This window comes from Sus scrofa, chromosome 15 (genome assembly GCF_000003025.6).
Source record: "Sus scrofa isolate TJ Tabasco breed Duroc chromosome 15, Sscrofa11.1, whole genome shotgun sequence".
NCBI lineage: Eukaryota > Metazoa > Chordata > Mammalia > Artiodactyla > Suidae > Sus > Sus scrofa.
This window is the reverse complement of record NC_010457.5, coordinates 33,937,602-33,957,736: the sequence shown is the minus strand read 5'-3', so window position 1 is coordinate 33,957,736 and position 20,135 is coordinate 33,937,602. Positions and strand designations below refer to the sequence as shown.

The window sequence follows — 20,135 nt, the reverse complement described above, 5'->3', positions numbered from 1 at the left end:
AAGTGGACGCTGGTAAAACCTCAGCAGAGATCAAACATTTAGTTGGGGGTATGATGTTGTATATATTGAACCAAATGAGCTCAAGACTCCACCTCACTATAGATCCTGTGGTCTTTGTGTGTGTGACAGGGTGAAATATACTACATGGTGAAATACATTAATACAAATGTGTAAGTCTATGTATATGTATGTCTGTGAATATGCATGTGTACTTATATTGCTGCAGGTAGAATCATAGGCATAGGTCTGTGTATGCTTATAAAAGTATATGTCCTGTAAATATGTGTGTGGGCATTTATGTGTGAGCCGAGGTATGGAAATAGCCCTGCATGACTCTGCTCATGATTTACCTGCAATAAATCATTGAACATCATCTGGTTCTTCTGTCAAGTAAGCAAGGTAACATCTGTCCTACTGTTATCACAAAGACGACAGTAATGTAGAATTAACGAGGGCTTCCACAGCCTTAACTTTTTTAATCATAGCAGCCATGACAGCTGGATATGATGAATGTGAAAATTATTTTTAAACTTTAAAGCAATGTAAAAATATTATTATATTTATAAAAAAGTATTTGGTTTTAATATTCAAATTATGATTAATGTGCTTATTAGTTGTCTAAAATAGGAATGGTAGGTGAAAACAACAAATTATGATATCTTATAACCAATGAAGATTTTCTGTTATTGCTAAATACATTATTTAACTGTGTTCCAGCCATTACTGGCTGTATAATTACCAGGTAAAAATATAGAACCTGATGAGTGTGTGTGTGTGTGTGTGTGTGTGTGTTGTGTGCCTGTACGCACACACATGTGCATCCCTGTGTGTTTAATTTACCCACATTGGCTTTCATACTCTTCTAACTCACACAAAGATATTTGTTGTTATTCAGAACAAACCTGCCTTCTTGTTTGGCAAGACTGCTTCCTTAAATGTCAAACTTATTAATTTTATATTTTCTGTCTTGTACTGGGGCATGTTGTCCCTATGAATTAACATTCTCTCCTCTCTTTTCATGAGACAGGTTTTTCTGCTTCAAAGATGGATACAGCATAACTCTTGTTACTGAAATTTCTTTCCTGAGAAAATTGTATCATAATTTTTTAAACTCTATATAAACTATAGATTTCATCTACCTTCACTTTAGTGTATATGTCGTAATTTTTCAGATTCTTTAATCTTATCAAATATTTCTAAAATACTAATGTAAAAGCACTTTAATTCTAGAGAAGAGGTTCCTAATTCTGTCTGAGCATCAGAATTATCCAGGGACCTTTGAAAAATCATTGCAGTCTGGTTCCACCATAGGCAAAAGAAGTCAGAATCTCTGAAATAGGGGATGTAGGGACCTATTGTCAGCATTTTAATAAGATCCATGAGTGAATTAGGTACGCAGCAAAGACTGAAAATAACTATTCCAGAGAGATGTTCAAGTAGTGGGTTTATGACAGCAGCTTGCCTGAGTCAAACTTGAGAATACTGATGTAAAGTTGAGTGAGTGGCCACGGGCACAGACTGTTCTCTGGACCCCATCCTTAAACAGTGATGGCTCTTGTGTCCAGCACCCCTCCAGCCTGCAGATTGATCAGCACCAAAACTGCTCAGTTCACTACAGATAACTCAGGACTAAATACTCTACAGTTTGTATCTCTGACTGTAGCAAGGCTTTCCAGTGCCACCCTCAAATCCAGGCTTACAAACTCCCTGACCACTCTCAGTGGGGTGGGGGCGGGGTTAGGAGATGAGGACTGTGGGGACCCCGTTGTCACAGCATGCAGCTCTCACACAGAACTGGATCGTGGGCTCTCCTTGTGAGCCTGTTGGTGAATTTTGAAGAATCTTTCTCTACATTTATCATAGCTTCCTTTTTAAATACTCTTATCAACTCAAATGCTTTTTATTTTGGAACTAAATGCCTTCATTTCACTTCTTCAGTGCATTTCTTTCTCCTTTTGTCTGTTGGAAACATATAACTCCTTAAGTCTGGGAGTCTTAACCAGGATGCACATTAGAGTCATCTCAGAAATGATTCAGATGCATATACCAGATGCTATTTCTGGGGATTCTGATTAAAAACTCTGTGGGTGGAGCACAAATATAGATTGATACTTTTAAAAGATAACTTGGTGGGTTGGTTTTGCATTCTTGTATATTTCTTTGCCACAAATATACCTCAAGAGTAAATACCCGAAGCATTCTGGCCTTACTCATCTTTGAAGAGTAAGGCCAGAAAATCCATTTTCATATGCATCACATTGGCATATGAGACATCTCAATTTTAATAAGACAATATATTGAACAAGAGTCTAATTTTTTTAAAAAAGAGAATAGTATAATTTGTATGCCTCTGAATATGTGGTTACTGCAGATTGGGATGAAACAGGCAATTAGAACATCTGGGTAAAAAAATCTTCCAAAAAGTCTAAATGAAAATCAAGCTCATATAATTGAAAAAAATTAATGTGTATGGATATATATGTGTGTATTATAACTATTATGTATTATATGCATTTTAATCAGTGAAAATGGTGAGTGACTGAAAACAAAGCAAATGCACAAGCCCAAAATAATACTAAATTGTAGCAAATACTGGTACTTTATTTCAGAATTTATTGTAATTAAAAGTAAGTCTCCCTATGAAGTAGGTTTGAATACATTTTTAAAGATCACTTGGAGATAAATCATTTGAATAGTCTTCAGCCTAAGTGAAAACAAAATATGTTGAAAATTTTTTAAAAGAAAAAAGGTCGAAGCTAATATGTTTGAAAGAATGCTAGTGTCATGATGATAATGTATTAGAAGCAAATACATAAAAGCAAATAAGTGCTTACATATTTGATATATAAATACAAACAGCAGTAAAAATAGAGAAAACCAGTGAGTTCCAAATAATTCGGTATTTTTATGAATATTATCATTAATATGAAGCAAAATTATAAAGCTTTAAAAGTGTTTTATAAATCGCAGTGTATTGTTCATCTTCACAGCCTGGGTTTCTAAGTCAGTCTTGGCCACCGCCCCCAACCTGCAAGCTTGAATTCCATGATGGGCAGAGCTGGTCCTTTCCATCACAGCTGTTCACTGAGTGATGAGTTGCCATTCACAGAGCTTTCATCACCCACAAAACAAAATAATTAACAGTTCTTTCACTATTCTGCATCCCAGAGGCAGATGTAACGTGGAGGCTAGCAAGCTGGCCTTGTTAATCCTGTATTCAAATGCTGAAGGAGTCATCTAGCAAGGAGCTGGGCTCACATTCAAGGCCATGTTCAGATGTCCAGGCCCATCACGAATTTACCTGGAGTTTCAAACTAATACATTTAGTAGCAGAAAGGTTTAGCTGGCAAATAGTTTATGAATGTATAAATTCCTTCCTTCCTCATTCAACAATAACTTAGATTATACAAGCATAATCTTTTTTTGGCAGATCTTTCTTTCATCATACCTTGATTTTTAAAGCTTTTTTTTTTTTTTTTTCGGTCTTTTTAGGACCACACCCATGGCATATGGAGGTTCCCAGGCTAGGGGCCAAATCAGAGCCATAGCTGCCAGCCTACACCACAGCTATAGAAAGGCAGGATCCAAGCCGAGTTTTTGACTAACACCACAGCTCACGCCAATGCTGGATCCTTAACCCACTGAGTGAGGTCAGGGATTGAATCTGTATCCTCACCAATGTTAGTCAGATTTGTTTCTGCTGAGCCAAGATAGGAAGTCCGATTTTTAAAGTTTTAAAAGTGTTTTCGGGGCTTTTTGAAGATGGCAGAGGAGTAAGAGGTCACTCTCACTCTCTCCCGCAAATACATCAATAAAACACATCTTCATGTAAAACGACTCACACTGAACATCAACTGAATGCTGGCAGAAGAACTTAAACCTCCAAAAGGGGCAAGAACTCTTGACATAACTGGGGAGAACAAAAGAAAAAAAAAAAGAGGGAGAAAAGGAATCAGCACAAGACTAGCATTCCCGAGAGGGAGCTGTGAAGGAGAAAAGGAACCCATATTCTGGGAAGCCATCTAACAGCCGAGTTGGAGAGACCTCAAAGTCTCTCAGAAAAGTGCAGCAGCTGGACTGAGACCAGCAAAACGGAGTGAGAGCCACAGAGATCATCTGAACCATCAGCCTGGACACCACAGCCTGAGATGTTCAGGCGGGGGCTGGGCGCTGAGACTCAGGCTCCGGAGGTCAGTCCCGGAAGAGGACAGGCACTGACTTGTGTAGGGAAGCCTGAGGGGCTAAGGAGCAGTGTGCCACAGGCAGGGGAGTGGTAAGCCACAGGCTGAGGAGGGGAACGCCACAGCAGAGGGAACCCAGGAGAAGGTCCAGAACTGCAGGAGAGGCAAGGTGCCATTGTTGGGGAGGGTGAGAGGAGGAGGGGCAGACTGCCACAGGAAATTCCTTGCACCCGAGTATGCGCATGCCTGTGGGCTCTCTGATAGAGGGCAGGGTGGCTTTGGCATAGGCTAAGGGCTGTGAGAAGCTTCTAACACCTTTAGGGGAGACTGGGTGCTCCTTGTGCAGGCTACTGGTGGCCAGGCACCTCTTCTGTGGGCTAAGGGCATCGGGGGCTATGTGTGATGTGGCGCCTCTGACACGATATTACAGGTGGCAGGGACAGACCAAGGCTGTCTTCTCAGAGGCCAGAGGGAGACATGGCATGCCACCACCAGGGGCCTGTGAGTGGGCTCTACCTGTGACCCCAGGTACCTCAGGGGTTGGCAAAAAAGAAAAAAAGAGGGCACTATAATCAAGCACCATATGCTGTTGCTCTCACTCCCCTAGGAACACACCCGCCCTGCAGCTGCCACTGAAAAACACTTTGCATGGCACCCAGACACTTGGTCACTGCTCCTTCTCAAGATCCTAAAACTAGGAGCAGCTGGTACAGCACCTCCTGCATGGGCTAAGTGGAATAGTGTGCTTCTTGCTTGGTCTGAAGATAGACGGGCAAACTGCCCCAGTTATCTCTGACTCCAGAGGTGGGTGTGGCCCAGCACCACTGGGATGCCTGAACAAAAATGACTTTCAGCCCCAACCACCTCAGAGGGCACCACACAGAAAAGGACACTGTGACACACCACCACCTGCTGTTGCTCCCATTCCCCTGGGAGCACAACCCCCCTGCTGCTGCCACTGCCAAACCCTCTGGGCAGTGCTCAAATGCTTCATGACTGTACCTCCCAGGAACCTGCAACTAGGATCAGCTTGTGCAGCACCTCCTGTCGGAGCTAAGCAGGACAAGGTGCTTCTTGCATGGTCTACAGGAGGTAGGGGCAAACCACCACAGATATCTCTGGCTCCAGAAGTGGGAGTGGCTCACCAACACTAGCAGTCCATGAACGGATACCACTTGCAGCTCCATTCACCTCAAGGGCACCACAGAGGAGGGCATTGTGACCAAACACCAACTGTTGGTGCTCTTGCACCTGGTGACACACTGGCCCCACTGCTACCACTACCAAACGCTCCAGGCAGTACCCACACACCTGATCTCTGTTACGTCCCAGGATCCTGCAACTAGGAGCAGCCGGTACAGCACCTCCTATGAGGGCTGAGTGAGATGGGTTGCTTCATGCAAGGTCTACAGATGGCCAGGGGCAAACCACCACAGTTAACACTGACTCCAGAGACGGTCATGGCCTGTTACCACTAGGGATCCCTGAACAGGCACCACCTGTGGTTCCAGTCACCTCAGAGGAGGGCACTGCAATCCAACACAAGCTGTTGTTGCTCTCACTCCCCTGGGAACTCACGCACCCTGCTGCGGCTACTGCCAAATGCTCTGGTCACCTTGTAGACCTGCCTAGAGCTCATTACCACTTCCCAGGGGCTGCAACTAGGAGTAGCCTGTGCCAGCTCTCCGCAGGTCCTTGCTGCTGTTGAGAGCCCAATGGCCAGGCACCGAATGCTGGCCCTACCCTTTGCCTCCTTCTCCCTGACAACACACCGAGAATCCTGGGGAAAAACAGCCTGCTCACACTGAAGAAAGAGACAGAAAAGATTCAAACTCCCACACCAAAAATAAATAGAACCCCCACCCAAAAAAATACAAAGGGGTATTCTTGAAGAGAAGTAGCCTTACAAGACTACAGTTTCGCTTCCCCAAACTCACAGAAAAAGAAAAGCACAAGCAAGATGAAGAAGCACAGAAACCATTCCCAGTTAAAGCAACAGGAAAATGCACCTAAAGCAGTCAACAAGGAAACGGACCTCTGCAGTCTGACAGACATTGAGTTCAAAAGGGAGATAGTGAAAATACTGAAGGAATTAAAAGAGGATATGAACAGTAATGCAGATTCTTTTAGAAAGGAAGGAGAAAATATAAGAAGGAGCCAAGAAAGACCAGAAAATTCATCTGCAGAGACAGAAACTGAGCTAAAGGCAATAAAGACCAGAATGAATAATGTACAGTAACGAAGAAGTGACGTGAAAGATGCAATTATGGAAATCACCCAGGCAGGACAGCAGACAGAAAACCAAATGCAAAAACATGAAAGTAATATAAGAGACCTATGGAATAATATACAGCAGACCAATCTGCACATAATAGGAATTCCAGAGGAGAAGAAAAAGAAAAGGGGTTGAAAATATATTTGAAGAAATTATGGCTGAAAACTTTCCAAATCTAAAGGATACTGACATCAAGATACAGGAAGCACAGAAGGCCCCAAACAAGTTGAACCCAAATACGCCAACACCAAGACATACTGTAATAAAAATGGCAACAGTTAGAGAGAGGATTCTAAAGGCAGTAAGGGAAAAGCAATGCATTAATTATAAGGGAACCCCCAGAAGGCTATCAGGTGAGTTCTCTACAGAAACACTGGCCAGAAGGGAGTGGCAAGATATATCTAAAGTGCTGAAAGGAAAAATTTTGCAACCTAGAATACTCTATCCAACAAGAATATCATTTAAAATAGAAGGGTAAATAAAGAATTTCCCCAACAAACAAAAGCTAAAAGAGTACAGCAATACTAAACCCATTCTAAAAGAAATACTGAAAAGATTTCTCTAAATTAAAAAAGAAAAGGAAAAGAAAAAAAGAAGAGTTAGGATGGAGGAAACCACTATTGGAAAGGAGTCACTTAAATAAGCTAGCATACAGTTCTAAACATGAAGATGTTGGGAAAAAAAAAGAAAAAAAAAGACATCAAAACGATACAAAGTGGGAAAGGAAAGTAAGAAAATATAGATTCTTCTTTTATTTTAATGATGTGTTTGCGCCTACATGACTATCAGGGTAAAGCATGCAGATATAGGAAGGGGTTAACATACTGAAAAAACAGGGCAACCACAAATCAAAAACGAACATTCCATTCACAAAAAAGGAAAAGTACTCAAGCATCAAATAAATGGAAACCTCCAACTAAAAAAAGAAAAGAAGAAAAGAGAAACATAGACTCAACTGGAAAACAAGCTTTAAAATGACAATTAATGCATATCTATCAATAATCACCTTAAAGGTCAATGGACTGAATACTCCAATCAAAAGGCACAGAGGGGCATACTGGATAAAAAAGCAACTCCTCCAATCTGTTGTCTAACAAGAAACTCACCTTAGGGCAAAGGACACATATAGATTGAAAGTGAGGGGATGGGAAAAGATAGTTCACGCCAATGGACAAGACAGGAAAGTAGGAGTTGCAATACTCATATCAGACAAAATAGACTTTAAAAGGAAGGCCATAAAGAAGGACACTATTTAATGGTAAAAGGATCCATTCAAGAAGAGGATATTACAATCATCAATATATATGTCCCTAATATAGGAGCACCCAGATACCTCCAACAAATACTAACAGACATAAAAGGAGAAACTGATGGGAATACAATCATAGTAGGAGGCTTTAACACCCCACTCACATCAATGGACAGATGCTCTAGACAGAAAAATCAATAAGGCAACAGAGATCCTAAAGGACACAAGAGCACAGTTAGGCTTAATCGACATTTTCAGGACATTACATCCAAAAACATCAGAATATACATTCTTCTCAAGTGCACATGGAACATTCTCAAGAATGATCACATCTGGGGCACAAAGCTCACCTCAACAAATTTAAGAGTGTAGAAATTATTTCAAGTATCTTCTCTGACCACAATGGCATGAAACTAGAAATCCACCTCAGGAAAAGAAATGAGAAAAAACTGACCTCATGGAGACTAAACACCATGCTACTAAATAACCAATGGGTCAATGAGGAAATCAAGAGGGAAATTAAAAAACACCTGGAGACAAATGACAATGAAGACACAACCCCTCAGAATCTATGGGATTTCAAAAAAGCAGTGCTCAGAGGGAAATTCATAGCAATAAAGGCCTTCCTGAAAAAGAGAAGAAAAATCTCGAATCGACAACTTAACCCACCACCTAAATGAATTAGAAAAAGAAGAACAAATGAAACCTAGAGTCAGCAGAGGGAAGGAAATCATAAAATTCAAGGAGGAAATCAATAAAACAGAGATTAAAAAAAATAGAAAAATTTGTAAAACCAAGAGCTGTTTCTTTGAAAAGGTAAATAAAATTGACAGACCTCTGGCCAGACTCACCAAGAAGAGAAGAGGAAAAAACCTAAATAAACAAAATAAGAAATGAAAAGGGAGAAGTTACAACGGATACTACAGAAATAGAAAAATCCATGAGAGAATAGTTTCAGCAATTGTATGCCAATGAATTTGACAACCTAGAAGAAATGGAAAATTTCTAGAGATGTACAGTCTGCCAAAACTGAATCAAGAAGAAACAGATCAACTGAACAGACTGAACACTAGAAATGAAATTGAATATGTCATAAAAACACTCTCTGCAAATGAAATCCAGGACCAGATGGCTTCACAGGCAAACTATACCAAACATACAAAGAGGAACTTATACTCATCCTCCTTAAACTTTTTCAAAAAGTTGAAGAAGAAGAGCACTCCCAAAGACATTCTATGATGCCACCATCACCCTAATTCCAAAACTGGACAAAAATACGACCAAAAAAAAAAAAAAAAAACTATAGGCCAATATCTTTGGTCAATATAGCCACCAAAATTCTCAACAAAATTTTAGCCAACCGAGTCCAACAACATATCAAAAAGATCAGGTGGGATTCATCCCAGGTTCACAAGATGGTTCAACATACACAAATCAGTTGTCATACATCACATTAACAAAACAAAAGTCAAAAACCACATGATCATCTCAATAGATGCAGAAAAAGCATTTGACAAAGTCCAACATCCCTTCATGATCAAAACTCTTACCAAAGTGGGTATAGAGGGAACATATCTTAACATAATAAAAGCCATTTATGGCGAACCCACAGCAAATATAATACTCAATGGAAAAAAAGCTGAAAGCCTTCCCACTAACATCTGGAACAAGACAAGGTTGCCCACTCTCACCACTGTTATTCAACATAGTACTGAAAGTCCTAGCCACAGCAATCAGACAAACAAAAGGAATAAAAGGCATCCAAATAGGAAGAGAAGAGGTAAAACTGTCACTGTATGCAGATGCCATGATAATATATATGGATAACCCTAAGGACTCAACTACAAAACTACTTGAACTGATCAACAAATTCAGCAGAGTAGCAGGACATAAGATAAACATTCAGATATCAGTCGCATTTCTGTATACTAACAAGGAAATACTAGAAAAGGAATACAAAAATACAATACCTTTTAAAACTGCACCCCCAAAAATCAAATACCTGGGAATACACCTGACCAAGAAGTAAAGGACTTATATGCTGAGAACTATAAAACATTAATCAAGGAAAATAAAGAAGACGTAAAGAAATGGAAAGCTATTCCATGCTCCTGGATTGGAAAAGTTAATGTTGTAAAATGGCCACACTACCCAAAGCAATCTACAGATTCCATGCAATCCCTATCAATTTACCAATGACATTTTTATGCAGAGCTAGAACGAACAATCCAAACACTTACATGGAACCACAAAAGACCCAGAATTGCCAAAGCAATCCTGAGGAACAAAAACCAAGCAGGAAGCATAACTCTCCCAGACCTCAGGCAATATGACAAAGCCACAGTCATCAAGGCAGTGTGGTACTGGTACCAAAACAGACAGACAAACCAATGAAACCAAACAGAGAACCCGGAAATAAGCCCTGACACCTATGGTCAATTAATCTTTGACAAGGAGGCAAGAACACACAGTGGGAAAAGACAGTCTTTTCAGCAAGCATTGCTGGGAAACCTGGACAGCTGCATGCAAATCAGTGAAACTAGAACACACCCTCACACCATGCACCAAAATAAACTCAAAGTGGCTGAAAGACTTAAAGGTAAGACAAGACACCATCCAACTCCTGGAAGAGAACATAGGCAAAACACTCTCTGACATCCACCTCATGAATATTTTCTCAGGTCAGTCTCCCAAAGCAGCAGAAATAAGACCAACAATAAACCAGTGGGACCTAATCAAACTGACAAGCTTTTGCACAGCAAAGGAAACCAAAAAGAAACCAAAAAGACAACTTACAGAATGGGAGAAAATAGTTTCAAAGGATGCAACCGACAAGGGCTTAATCTCTAGAATATACAAGCAACTTACACAACTCAACAGCAAAAAAGCCAACCACCCAGTGGAAAAATGGACAAAGGACCTGAATAGACATTTCTCCAAGGAAGATGTACAGATGGCCAATAAGCACATGAAACAATGCTCAACATCCCTGAGTATTAGAGAAATGCAAATCAAAACTACCATGAGATACCACCTCACACCAGTCAGAATGGCCATCATTAATAAGTCCACAAATAACAAGTGCTGGAGGAGGTGTGGAGAAAAGGGAACCCTCCTGCACTGTTTGTGGGAAGGTAAGCTGGCAGAGCCACTATGGAGAACAGTATGGAGGTACCTTAGAAAACTATACATAGAAATACCATATGACCCAGCATTCCCACTCTGTGGCATATATCCAGACAAAACTTCCCTTATAAAAGACACATGCACCCGCATGTTCGTTGCAGCTCTATTCACAATAGCCAAGACAAGGAAACAACCCAAATGTCCATTAACAGACAACTGGATTAGGAGGATGTGGTATATATACACAATGGTATATATACTCAGCCATAAAAAAGAACAAAATACTGCCATTTGCAGCCAGATGGATGGAAATAGAGACTCTCATACTGAGTGAAGTAAGTCAGAAAGAGAAAGAAAAATACCATATGGTGTCACGTTTATCTGGAATCTAATATAGGGCACAAATGAACCTTTCCACAGAAAGGAAAATCATGGACTTGGAGAATAGACTTGTGGTTGCCTGGGGGAAGGGGGAGGGAGTGGGATGGATTGGGAGCTTGTGGTTAATAGATGCAGACTATTGCCATTGGAATGGATTAGCAATGAGATCCTGCTGTGTAGCACTGGGAATTATGTCTGCTCACTTAAGGAGCAAGATAATGTGAGAAAAAAGAATGTATACTTGTATGTGTAGCTGGGTCACCATGTTGTACAGTAGGAAAATGACAGAACACTGTAAATCATCTATAATGGAAAAAATAAAAATCATTATTCATATTTAAAGAAAAGTGTTTTCCTATTTGTTTTACCTTGAATGTTTAAGTAAACTCAGTGTAACTTGATGTGTCGGTCTTTTAATGTTTCAACCTATCCCTCTATATTCAAAGTACATATGGTCCAAAATTTTGAAGTCAGAGGCCTGAATTGTAATTACAACACACAGTTGGAAATTCAGGCATGAAATTGCAGATAGACTTAAGAGATGCAGATAAACTTGAAATCAACTGCAAGTATGTGGCTCCAAAAAGAGTATAATATGTGTGATATGATGAAAGTACCAGAAGAGGAAGTCGCATGTTCTGAGGCTAAAGGAGTGTCCTGGAAGGTGGAGGAAAACAAGAGTGCCGGTGCTGTGGCCCCCAGAGCTTCCCTTACAGAAGAGCAAAGGACCAAAGGATCGCTTTATCTTGGTGCTGATGGGACTTCTGTTAATTAGTACAATCATTAGAATTACTACTGAGAAATGCTTATTATAGCTATAAATAAGGAATTAATTTGTGACCTTGTTGAGGAAAAAAAGCTGGACTGTTAAGGTGGAAACCAGAGACATGGATGGGCGATGGAGGCAGGTGCCAAGGCCTCTGCTTGTAGCTGCTCACCTTTGAGGAAGAGGAGAGAGGAGAAGCATCGAGAGAGTGATTGGCTTGATCTGCACAGGCTGTGATGACAAATTACTGCAGGCCTGGCAGCTTATAACCCAGAAATGTATTCCTGACAGTTCTGGATGCTGGAAAGCCCAAGATTAAGGCCTTAGCACAGCACTGCTCTAGTGAGGACTCTCTTCCTGCGCCCAGTGAGGTTAGAGACAAGGAACATTTCTGTGGCTCCCACATAGAAGAGTTTGTTAAAACGTCCACCTGACCAGGTACAGGCTTACTTGTTGTAGCATTTTCATTGATTCTTTGAGAGTTAAAATTTTTCCATCAGGTAAAGAGTGTGGTAAATAGTTAGGGATACTAGCAATAAAGTGGCCAGTGTGATGGATAATGGAATAGTTTCTTGACAGAGAAATCAGGAAAGAGAGCAGGTAAATCCACTGTAGATTCCCTAGGAAAGATGTGTGAAAATCTTTGAATTGTGGAAGATTTTGATAGAATTTGAGGATGTATTTTAGTGTTGTTGTTTTTTTTTTTTCCAAAAGGGAAACAATTATAGAGCTAATAGAATGTAGATTTTTTTTCGGTCTCAAAACACTGTTTACTCCAGGGACTGCTGCCCTGGGCCTCAGGTTCTAAGAACCCCCAGCACTCAGCCCAGCACAAATGCTTTATGGGACCATGGGCCTGTCATTCAAAGTCTGTTTCTTGGTTCTGTCACACTGCGTCCGGGAACCACAGAACCAGGAAACAGCCAGTCTCTGACCAACACTCCTCAGACCCCAAAGAAATGCTTCTCCCATCATTTTCTCTGTGTATTTGAAACAAAAGATGATGCTGTCCAAATGCTGTGCAGGTTTGTGGATCCTCCTGGAGCATTGTCTGAGGCAGAGCTGGTTCTGGTTGTAATGTGAGCAGCAGGAATGTCCAAGAAAAGGAAAAAGCAGTTTAATTAAGGCAGATTGTTCCTTTCAGACAGCATGAATGCAGCGTGTGATTACATAACAAAGAGCCATTGCCCCATCATCTCACTGAGCATTGGTTATCTCCACATTTTGTACTCCAGTATGTGCTTGCAGACACAGTTATGAACTAGTGTGCATTCTCATTTGGTTGCATGTAGAGGATACAAAATATTTTGTAATACTAAACATCTTATATTATTCTTTTGTATGACTATATGTCCAAAAAGACTTAAATAAAGCATGATACCAGTTCTTCCTGTTGGCAACTAGGTGACCATTGAATGCTAGAATTATGAATACTTCTTTTTAAAACATTTAGTAAAATGTTATTACACATATAACATATATATATTCTATCTTCTGCGTTGGCTAACTCATTATTTTAAATAGCTGGAAAGTCTACTATTAAATAGATCTTGTCTACATGTGAGTCCAAAGTGCCTTCCCCATGGCCTATTGTGTTCTTCAGAGACTGGTTGTAACCTTCTTCTCCAGCCCAATCTCCTGTTCCTGTCCACATCCTCTCTAGTTCAGCACTGTATGTTGCATTCTCTTTATGATGTATAGATGATGGACAGATACAGAGACATAATTCATTCATGCTTGTGCTTTCTCTGCCCTGCATCTTCTTTCTGTGTAAAAACTGAGCATTGTCTGAGTTTTCAATGCTCAAGTTTTCAATCCTTCAAGTCCAAAGTCCTCTGTTACCTGCTGTCGCCACAGTCTGACTATCATCGCCCCTACTCCTGCTAATCAATTCCTCCCTCTTTGCGGCAACTGTATTCATTTATACATAACCTCATAAACCTTTATCACACTGCCTGTGATGGATCAAAACTTTGTCCCTCCAAAATCCGTACATTGAAATTCTAAACCCCAAGATGATGGTGTTAGGAGGTGGGCCCTTTAGGAGATAATTGGGTCACAAAGTTGATCCCCCATGGATTGATTAACGTCCTTAGAAAGAGACCTCAGGGAGCTAGCTCTCTTGCCCATTCTGTCATGTCAGGACATGGGAAAAATATCAGGAAATTGTTCCTCACCAGACCATGACTGTGATAGCACCTTGACCTCTGATTTTCAGCATTCAGAACTGTGGGAAATACATGTTTGTTGTTTAAAAGCCACCCTGTCCATAGCATCCTATTATGTCAGCCCCAATGGATTAAGACAAAGGCTTCCTTTTTTTTTTTTTTAACAAGATAGGTTTCCATTTAGTAATATAAAGGATTTTCTAAAAAAGGGCTGATGGACAGGTGAGCATTTTGTTTAGTTTAAACTCACAGCATCTCTAAGATTGTATTGAAAGAGATTAAGTAGTCAACAAAGATGCAGGTGATTCAACAAATATGTGTCAGATGTCTGGGAATACAGCTGTGAGAAAGGGCATTGAAAACCCTACTCTCATGTGGTTTATATTCTAGTGTAAAGTAAAAATGTAATGAAAATGTAAAAATACGTGGGATGGAGAAAATACCAAGTGGAAAAAGGCTGCTGAGAGATGTCTATCCTATTTTGCATAGACTTCGTCTATCACTAGCTGGCATGGTGGGCAGCTTCTGCAATGGTCCCCAAAGATCCCCACCTCCTTTGCACTCACATCCTCATTTCTGTCTAAACTGGATTTTGACTCACTTGCAACAGGTAGAATGTGATAGTGATTGGGTATCACTTATGAAATTAATTTATAAAAATTCAGTCTCCTGCTGCCTCTGGGTAGGGTGGCCTTGCTCAGAGGCACAGATGAGTGAGTTAGCAGATCCAGGGTGGTTCTTTGGAGATTGGACAGCAGCTCCATGAGTGAACTTGGAAGCTGATCCTCCATGGTCAAGTCTTCAGATGAGAGTGTAAACACAGCCAGTAATGTGGCTGAGCCTCCAAGAAACAGAGCTAGAGGCGTCCAGTGAAGTTGGCTTGGATTCTGTTCCACAGTCTGTGAGATAAGGTTTCCTCTCTGTTTTAAGTCATTCAAGTTTGGGGTCATGGATTATCCAGCAAAGACAGATGTACAATACAATACAGTTAGTAACCTCAAGGCAGTAACAGCCCATTCACATGGATGCCAAGTAAAGCAGCAGTTGGCAGAGGCTGTGGCAAATGGAAGGGCTCATAGGCTCCATTGACCTGGAGGAAGAGAGGGAGGTAGGAAGGGAAGAGTGACTGGAATCTGCAGGCACCGCACTGTTGGCCGTGGTAGATGATGTGGCTTTTACTCTGTAAACAGTGGAAAGCAAATAGAAGAGTTGGCCAAGAAATTGATGACATGTGCGTTAAATTTCAGCATGACTGTTCTGGCCACATGTTAAGTTTCCATGGGGTGACTTCCTGGCCTATTGGGAGTTTAGAGTTGAGTTTTTCTGACTTGAGAAATAAGTTGAATTCCAAATTTTAGCAAAATCCAACATTCAATGGGTAGAAAATGTTGCCTTGCAAACATTTGATAAAAGAAACCAATTAAGGTACATAGGTCTGGATAGATTCAGTGAAGTGCCTGCCACTATTAAACTTATTTTGTTATGGGGTTACCAAACTGATGTAACCTTAGTTTATCTAGATTCTATCAAGGGGTTTGGAAAAGGAAAATAAAGAGTTTAGTGTTTGCAAAAATCTATTAAGTCTTTGCTAAACAGCCTTTTTCACCCAGGGTTGTGCCTGACTTTTAATTAAACTGATTTCAAGCTAGTTGATGGTATTTAAAAGGATGCCACCCCTCCCACTTATAAGACCTATTTGTCAAAATCAGTTATGAACAAGGACAGGGCCAAAGATTTCCTTGCTGAGAGAAGCTTTTTCTCCCAGAATTTCCTTGCTGGACTCAAGTCTCATTACCTTAGATTAAAATAAAGTTTCTAGTATAATCTTATTTTAATTTTAGTTATTTTTCATGTACTTCATGCATATGCATATATATTTTTAACATATGAAGAGGCAGCATAGAAAACTCTTTTGGTGACTTGGTTTATTCATGAAACAACTGGTCTTGGTGATCCTTGCATATAACCATATAGAAATATACCTTTTTTAAACATTTGTATTCAGGATATGAAAGTACTATTAATTAGTTTGTCATTCTGAAACTAGCAGATACGTTTTTCTTTTTTATATTTTGCTCTTCAAAAACTACAATAAGATTTTTTTATTTTAAAATGATTTTTATTTTTTCCATTATAGCTGGTTTATAGTGTTCTGTCAATTTTCTACTGTACAGCCAGGTGACCCAGTCACACATACGTGTATACATTCTTTTTTCTCACATTATCATGCTCCACCATAAGTGACTAGATATAGTTCCCAGTTCTATACAGCAGGATCTCATTGCTTATCCATTCCAAAGGCACTAGTTTGCATCTATTAACCCCAAACTCCCAATCCATCCCGCTCCCTCCCCCTCCCCGCCCCCCTTGGCAAACACAAGTCTGTTCTCCATGTCTATGATTTTCTTTTCTGTGGAAAGGTTCATTTGTGCTGACAATAAAATTTCTCTATAACTCTTCAAACATATCTGCTTATACTTTAAACATATATGCTTAATTTTTTTCTTTCATGTAGCGTATGGAAATGGTTTCTGTTACATTTTAATTAATTCTGAGATAGGTTACTTAATTCCATTCATAACCATTTCTATAGCAGAAAAGATTGTTCTGCATTCTGCCATTCTGTAAGTTAAATCTTATGATTCTGTTTCATTGAAGCATAATTTGCAAACAATAAGGTGATATGAACTATTGTTACATTTCGCTGACAATTTTGTCAACATGAAATTTCCACTTAAATCAAGACAAAATATTTTCAAGACCAGACAGTTCCCTCCCACCGGTCCCAGTCAATATCCAATACCCACAGGCAACCACTTGTAGATTTTTCTCCTGGGAGGTCAGTTCTGCCCACTGTAGACTTCCGTATGGTGTGTATTCTGTTGTGTCTGGCTTCTTTTTCTTAACATGATGTTTGTGAATACAATTCCTGTTCTACAAAGTTTATTCCCTTTTTATTGTTGAATAGAGATCTGCTACACGAGTATACGACATCTGTTTAGATTTTTTCCAGTTAATAGACCTTTAAGTTGTTTTCAGCTTTCAAATATTTTGAATAATGTTACTGTGAAAATCCTTGTAAAAGTCATGTTTTGGTATATATGTTTTTATTTCTCTTGGGTAACTGTGTAGGGGTGGAATTTAATTGTGCTTTTCCTCACATACTCGGTGATATTGTTTCTTTTTCCTTAGTTTGCATATATGTTTGAAGATACATGTTTCTGCAAGTGGCTTACAAGTTGTACTATTTTTTTCCTTCTTACATTTAGAACTCATAATATTTAAACCACTCTTTTGATATAGATTTTATAGTGTCTCTTTTGACTTCATGCTATGAAACAAACTGGAACATTTTACCTCTCCTGTTTCTGTTTTCACTTTCAACTTTTAACATTTATTAATTGCAGCAATGTTTCCACTATGGTAAGGCTATGGCCTTTCTCTCCCATTACAAATCACAATTACTATGAGTGTTTAGCTTCATTCTGTGTTTAGGTTTTCAGTGTTGAACATCAGTTTCTTTTTTCTTTTCTTTTTTTTTTTTTTTCTTTTTACAGCCACATATGCAGCATATGGAATTTAGTTCCTTGGCCAGGGGTCAAACTGGAGCTGCAGCTGTGACCTATGCCACAGCTATGGCAAAGCCAGATCCTACACCCACTGAGGGAGGCCAGGGACCAAATCCACATCCTTACAGAGACAACATTGGGACCTTAACCTGCTGAGCCACAACAGGAACACCTGGACATCAGTTTCTTAATTAATGTCATTGATTAGATTTTATCTATTTTTGGGGGGTGTAATAAAAACACTATACTTTCAAAAAACATTTCTAAGGTTCTTTAGATTTATTACTTCATTTAATCTCAAAACCTCCATGAATAATTTGAATTCTTACTTTTATTCTCACATTATAGATCAGGAAGTTTGATCAGCAGAATGTTAAAGGACCTTGAAAACATTTGCAAAGCTTCTCTAAGTGATAGAGCCATTCTTTCAGCTGACCATGTTCCTGAAACAGTGTCATCTTCTCCAGAGAACGCTTGGATTTGGTACTTACTGAGGTCTAGTGGGCCACACAGTTTGTCTGCTGCCAATCAGGTATGTGAAAGGTCATCTCTGCCTTGTGGGGAATGAGCCAGGAGCTCAGTCTTAGGTCTGGTTCATCTGTATGGTTCTGGATTAATCTGCAGGAAGTATTTGTGTGGGATTGGAATGAAGATGGGAGGAGCTGACCTTCCCTGGGGAATGGCAGCAGGATGCACTCGTGGAAGGGAGATAGATGCTGCACAGGGGATTTCTGGTAGAACTATTTAAGCTGAGGTGCTTGTTGGAGCTTTACTGAGATTCTGTTACATTATAGAGGCTCCCCACAAGCTCAGCCAGAGATTAGTAAAGATAGATTCCTTGGCCTTCATATTCCCAGTTCCTCTGAGAGTTGGAGATCCCTTGATTCCCTAAAGTAAACTCTAGCTTTACTTCTGTGTTTCTCATTGGATATTGACTGATGCTGTTTGTGATATGGTAACTGATTTCTTAGGAAACCCCAGAGAGGGTGTATTTGTCTGTTGCTGCCATAAAAAGCCCTCCCAATACAGAGGCTTAAAGAACGCACATGTATCACCTTATTGTTCTAAGAGTCAGAAGCCCGGCACAGTCTCACCAGGCTGATGAGAGGCTATGGTGAATCACGTCCTTAACTCCTAGGGTTGTTGCCAGATTTCAGTTCCTCACAATTGTAGGATGAGATGCTCGTTTCCTTGCTGGCTGTCACCTGAGGGTCCTTTCAGTTCCTTGAGGCCAGTTCTCAACTGATGGCCCATCTTTCCATCTTCAAAGTAGTGGCCTGGTATCAAATCCTTACCTGTGGAGTTTGCCCTCCTTTCTTCCATCCCAGTGCTCTGACCAACTCTTCTGCCTTCTCTTCCACTTCTAAGAATTCATGTGAGTATATTGGATTGTCTACCTAATCCAGGATAATCTCCCCAACTTCAAGGTTCTATTCCTAACCACATCAGCAAAGTTCTGCTGCCTTGGAACTAGGTTGCAGGCATCTTATTTTGCCTACTACAAATGGGAGTCTAGAGTTGGACTTCTCATCTGATTCTGTTTGACCTCATTGTCAGTGGAAAATGCAATGGGACATTGGTGATATACGGCATGCACACTGAGGTCAGATATTAAATTGTTACTTGGTTTTATATGACCAAAGAACTGCCTTTGAGAGATTAAGTGGCTCTTGTAATAGTTGTTTTTATTGCTAATATTGGCAATAATACAAGAAATTTAATGGATAAGCACTGTGAAATCCACTGAATACTTCTTGTTCCAAGGAAAATTGCAAAAAGATAATAAAAAGAACTCTTTATTCAAATCAAGCCATGGATAAAGAACCAATCATTCCTATGACTGTGTTAAAATAGGGTCTCATGGCTGACAGCCATGTAACAAAGATTTTTGAACAAGGCCCCACAGATAAATTACAAGGCAAGGTAGATTTATACTTTGCTTGGTCTCCTAAGCTAATATCTAACATCGATTTCCAAAAAGTGGGGTCCTAAAAATTGGAACAGTAAGATTTATGCAAATTCCATTTTATACACTGAGTACAATTTTTAATACCTTGAGTACTGTGGGACCGCTTTTTGCTACCAGAAGCAACTCTTAACAGCTTGAGACTAGACTTTCCTGGGCCCTGCAGCCCTATAACCATCCCAGCTGCAGCACTTGCCTTGAAGAGCTGACTCTTCTCCCAGGACTTGGTTGCACCATCTCTAACATCTCTCTCCAGACTCATGACTAGACTCACATCCAGCATATTCCAAGGAAATGAGCACAGTTATTTACTGGGAAAGGTAACCAACATCCACAGCTAGCTTTGCAATCAGCATTAATAATCACATAGGAAATCTGTGTCAGAATGATTAATTAAGATGAATAAGGAGAAACAGTGATCTTGGGTTGAAGTAAATGTATTTATATGCATGCA

At 40.0% G+C, this 20,135-nt stretch overlaps 1 long non-coding RNA gene across 1 annotated transcript in view; it reads left to right on the top strand.

Annotated features, from left to right (window-relative positions):
• The window catches only part of LOC110257104, an 85,837-nt gene extending 67,586 nt beyond the window's left edge, over positions 1-18,251 (top strand). The window contains exon 3 of the long non-coding RNA XR_002339330.1: positions 18,064-18,251. This is a non-coding gene — a long non-coding RNA (uncharacterized LOC110257104). The remainder of the gene's footprint in view (positions 1-18,063) is intronic.